Source organism: Pinus tabuliformis, chromosome 8, assembly GCF_031772625.1.
Source record: "Pinus tabuliformis cultivar Carrire ecotype Pingquan chromosome 8, CPIR1, whole genome shotgun sequence".
Taxonomy (NCBI): Eukaryota; Viridiplantae; Streptophyta; class Pinopsida; order Pinales; family Pinaceae; genus Pinus; species Pinus tabuliformis.
The window spans coordinates 645,853,081-645,859,329 of NC_142294.1; positions in this window are offsets into that span (position 1 = coordinate 645,853,081).

A 6,249-nucleotide genomic window follows, 5' to 3' on the forward strand; every position below is an offset into this window, starting at 1 on the left:
AGAATCAATTTTGTACCACTCAACAATATTGGTTGTATTATTTAGTCAACCTTGTGATATATTGTGCCATTTTTTATGTTACATACTTGAGAACCATATGTATCATCTTTGGCCAAGCATTCCTTCAAGAGAACATGAGGGCTATTGATGTCATCCATTAAATGTCTATGTATGGGTTCAAACATAATGGTACAAAATTAGTAAAGTGAAACATGATAAACAAAGTAAAACATTTCAACACATAGAAATTATGCTCAAACATGTTAGTATTTATTCGTAATAACAATAATCTACATTTATTAACCCAAATTTTGGTGCAATGAGGCTGAATACTCTCTAAGGGTAGAGAAGCATTATATATATATATATATATATATATATATATATATATATATATATATATATATATATATATAGATAGATAGATATATAAGTCGTATAGTAATTTTTTTTGTACAAGGCTTAATATATTTCATATTTTGTCGTTTTAGGTTAAAAATTGAATTTTGCAACTTTTTAACTTTTTAGAGTGTTTTATGGGTTCTTAAAATCTATGAAAACTTATTTGGGAATGTCCACATTCTATATGTCACTCAAATTTTTTTTATGCCTATCTAATAATATACTTTTGAGCCATTGTTGGAAAGTTATGGCTCTGACATGGTTAATGGTGTCAATAAAAAAGTAGGTATGTCTACCTCAACAATCCATCATCAAGAAAATTGCAGATGTAAATCAAAAATAACATGTGCAATACCAATAGATATGCAACCATTAACTTTTAAAAAATTGGACCACCTTTGATAGCTTAATAAACACACTCAAAACTATATATATAATGTACCACATGAAGCAAAACATAAAGTAATATAGCATATTCTCACTTTATTTATAACTTTTCCGAACCATCTCATGAAACATTTACATTGTAATACACAATATTTAAATCTAATTATTTATATCATTCCATGAATAATTTTGTTGAAGTTCATTATTCATATTTATGCACCAATAAATTAAGTAATTTAGTATATTTAAATTATGTTTTTTTATCATTTTTAAATCATATAAAGAAGAAAAAATATTTTTGTTACCTCTAATTGTATAATGGTTAATGAGATCTTGATTCAATTAATCAAAAATAGTAACATATTCACTATCAAAGTTTCATACATTGTTTTTCTCTTCAAATAATCACCCTCTCCCACATTTACCCACGTTTACTGGTTTGTCAAGGTAAACATGAAAGAGAGAGCTACTATGACATAACCCAAACTCCTAGGTTCCATCAAGGAAGTGGCGACGACTAATGACCACAAACTGACCACTTAACACCTCCTACAGGTGTTACAGGTCACTCAGAGACTGAACAACCACCCTAGGTGGCCAAACCCTGAGCTATACCTCTATTTCTCACTCATGGGCTCAAAAATTCTCCCACAACAAGTCATCCATGTGGTTGGAAGCCTATAACTACTCCCGCAAGCCTACATCCAAGCGATTGTAGCCCAAAAATTTTCGTTCAGAGCATGAGGTCCTCAATTCTGAGCCTAAATTCCAGGTCAACCTCCAGACCACTATCCAGAACTCAATGAGATTTTCTATAATGATAAAGGAGATCAAGATAAAGACATTCATACAAAAGTTTCTCAAAGAATTCACCTAACCAGGCCTAACCATGATAGTCGTTTCATCAAACATATTGAGAACATGTAATATGCAGGTCATGAATGCATATTTAAACATAGGGGTATGATCCTTATCTGAGAATCATTAAGAAGATTCAATTCCCTCTCATAATAGTTTCAATAACATCTATTAGTTCATGCATTCAATAACCATTCATTTACCAATCAAAACATGATAAGATCCATAACTAGAATCTATCATGAAACCATGCTTGTAACCAACATATAACTAGAATAATAAAAATGATAGAACAACCATCAAAGCCACATAATAACAAGTATAAATACTCGTGAAATACAAGATGAAAGAGCTCTTATTAACATATGCAAAATCCAACTAAGTCTGAGACTTTCACATACCACCCAACCATAGATTGCGATGAACCAAATATTTCTTTCAACCAACCACCCTCGTGTCATATTACAAGCATAAATGTGGGACTCACAATAAAAAAACCAGGGATTTCTCAAGATTTACCGTAATCTCGCCAAAATTTGTCAAGGGACTCCTAGGCCCGAAACAAGCACCTACGCAACTATGCTTTACGCAATCCCGCAAACACCTGTCAATGGATCACTAGGCCCAAAACAAGAGCATACACTACCAATATTCACCGCAATATCGCCAACACTAGTCAAGGGATTCCTAGGCCCAAACAATCTTGGATGCCTCTATATTTCCTCACCAATACCTTGGGAAATTTCCCTATCTCCACCCTTAGGCTTTACCGCAATCCCGCCAAAACTAGTCAAGGGATTCCCAGGCCCTTGGGAATTTTCCTAAGACCACCTCATGCAGTTCAAAAACCATCTAGAAATCTAAAGCTCAACCAATGATAGAACCCTATCACCCCATGGCTATCCAGAACTGGAAGGGCAAGGCTGAAACCAATGTCACACCTAAAAAAACCCATGCCAATGACAACAAGAGAACCAAATACACACATGCATGTAACATGCATTCAAAAAATAACAAGGAAATCAAACATGCAACTCACTATCTATAAGGAAATCCCACTGTAGCCACTTGATCCAACTTTTCCTTCCTTGGTCCTTTCTTTCCTTTGCTTTCTTTCCCTTCCTTTGCCTTCCTTTCTCTAATGCTAGAGTGCGCCAAGAATGCTCTAAGTGTGCAAGGGTATGAGAGAGAGAATAGAGAGAAAGCTCCATAAATGAACTCACAGAAGCTATGAAATGATCCTTAGAAGTCTTTTTATTATTGAGGCCTCCATTTTCTTCAGTTTCCTCTAATTTTCCTTCAATTTTCCTTACATGCAATCCTGTGACCTTTCACCTTCCTTTTCTCTTAATTTCCTTTATTTTCATACATAAATTCTAATTAATTCCTCTTTTCCATTTCAAAGCCTTTACCAATTTCCCCTTAGCCTTAATAAACAAAATAAACACCCACTAGGATGTTTTTCCCAAAATTCAAATTGGAATACGTGTCCCACAACCTTGGTATTATTTTTCCTTTATTAACTTTTATTACATGAAATTTTAAGCCAAATATGTTACAAACCCCTCCCCCTTAGGGGAAAACCGTCCTTGGTGTTCAATGACACCTATGACCAACAAGACCACTGAAAACCAAAACATACTTCCCATAGAGATTTATGACTCAGCTCAATGCAGTATTTACAATATCAACCTACTGAAAAGCAAAACCAACATAAAAAATGACAACATGACAACCATACCTCTTATGGGAGACTTATAACATAACTCATTGTGGTATTTACAATAACAACCATACATAAATATGTACATATACTAGAACTCGTTTTCCTTAACCAAAAAAAAGTGAAGGATACACAACCTGCATCTAATCAACCATATCCCATGTAGCTTCAACGAGCCCAGAGTGCTTCCACCACACTTTAACTTTCTTGATTTCTCAATTATGGAGCATGAGTTGTTTCCACTGCAAAATTCACTGAGTTTTTGGATGAAATTATCCTTTTGGATCCACCTACAAAATAAACCAATCAATCACATGATCTTTTAATCAATGAAACATGGAAAACATCGTTGACTTTCATTGTCGAAGGAAATGCAAGTCTATAGACCACTGGTCCAATCCTCTCAAGGATCTTGAAAGGTCCATGATGTTGGAAATAATACTGAGAGGGGGGGGGGGGTGAATCAGTATTATCAGATCAGATAAAACTTTTCAATTTCATACTCAGATTCATACACGCAGCTTCAGTTAAGGATATCAGCGTATATATGCGACTTCGTTAAGGGAAACTAGCGTACATGCAGTAATCTTATGATTCAGTTAGCTTATCTTCAGTAAATGCATCAGAACATTATTAACCATATTAACAGTAAATAGGTGTAGTATAACAGAACATATCATCACACATAAGGCACACACATGAACACCATGATATAAGGTGGAAACCCAATGTGGGTGAAAACCACCTGCTGCAATTTGTTTCTATCTTCCTTTAATAAGAAACTTATTTTACAATGTACTGGTGCAGTCCTTTACCATCATGCAGGCTACAACCTGCAGAGGGCTACAACCCTCTTAGCTCTTGTACTAGCCGATCCATTTACTAGTACGTAGGTGCCTGCCTACAGAATGCTCCAACCTTTACTCGTTCTCCAGCTGCTCCTAGAAGGGAGCTACAATCCCCTGGCTCTTGTACTGGCTGATATGTTTACGAGTACGTAGGTGCTAGCCTACTGAACTCTACGATCTTCCCGGGACCACGTTTCATACATTTTCATACTGGATCCATAAAACAACCTACATCATCAATCTCTGAATCACCCAATACTGAATCACTGAAACCCTATCAACAACATAGACAACATAACAGTAACCAGATCCAACTTCATCTTCAAATATCATACTTCACATTGTATACGCTACTTGGACAGCCCCAACCTACATGTATACGCTCTTTTGCCAAAGACAACCTGCGTACAGATCTGCAAATCCTAACTTATAATTCCGCAGCTATATCAGACATCAAAACATACCCAGATCATAACAATAAACATGCGTCAATAGATCCAGTCTATCAAACCATATAAAGATAATCATTCCAAGCCTTGAGATCTCGTTCCATAGTTCATCATCCTCCACATGAGTGAAACCATGGTTCAGATCACCAACCCATAACCAGCATTTGGATCTCACACTTTTTCAGATATTCATTACTCACTCACAACATTTGGCCTAATGATCTTCTCCTTATATAGGTTTAGGCCTTTCATAATACCACAGTCCAAAACCATAGTAAAACAATACCATCAACTCAATACTAGGGATCAACACGTCTGTCGAGATACTTTGGTCCAAAAACATAGGCTCAAGTACCAAGGACTAACTAACACGGACCAAAAGTAAGCTTTCCGACACGTACGCTCTTTTCCATTCATCATCCTACATGTATACGCTACTTGGTATATAGAGAACCTGCGTATACGCGACTTGGTATATAGCGAACCTGCGTGTATACGCGACTTGGGCTTAATGAACCTGCGTATATGAATTTTCTCTTCTTCTTATAGTCTGATCATCAATTCCTTGCTGCTATCCTTCTGCACTATAATTTGTCATCAGTGTGATTTGCCATCAAGGACAACACTTGTCTCATAATGCCAACAATCTCCCCCTTTGGACTTGATGGCAAAGCTAACTCATCACACTTAGAACTTGATCTTCTTGTTCCTTTGAGCTGTCCTGCATCCCATGTATTTAGTCACATCTGTAGATTGATCTAGTTATATGTAATTGAGATATTCTTCTATGAGAGGGTTGCCATCAAGTACAACACTTGTCTCATAATGCCAACAATCTCCCCCTTTGGACTTGATGGCAACAACACCAAATCACTCTCCCCCTTTGACATCAAGGGCAAAGGGTGGACCAAGATATTCTCTTTCCTTGATAAACTTTATGTTGTCCATACTCCCCCTGAGTACCTGCTGAAATATCCAAATGTGCTCCCCCTTTGTATATGCCAAAGTGTACCAATCTGTCCATGCCAAGTCTCTGTACTACTGAAGTGTGTTGTTCATGCTCTTCCTGACTGAAGGCAAGATCTGCAAAAAGATGTTCTACAAGAAAGAACTTAACTCTATACATCATAAGTGACCTTCCTAACACTAAAGACTCATACATACATCCTTCACCCAACCAAGTGGGGATCAACCTCCCAACTAAGTGGGGATACATCAGAAGTTTACATATGACAACCAATTACATTACATCTTCATCCCAGGCATAGTGGGGAAACCAATATAGGCCGTTACATGACCTTGACACCATGAAAGAGATACCACATAAAAGAGATATATGACATAGAGATGAAATATCAAGACTATGCAAATCATTAATAACTACTATCAACAGCATCTGTCAATCACTGTATATATCAGCAATCATGTTCTCCTTCTGTTCTCCATCTACCTCTGTTCCACCTGAAACCAGCAACAGCTGTGAACTAGAACCAAAAGCCAACAGTGCATTATTAGATGTTAATATGCTCCCCCTGAACCTGTGTCAGATGGTCTCTGTTAGACCCATATCAGAATCTTCTCA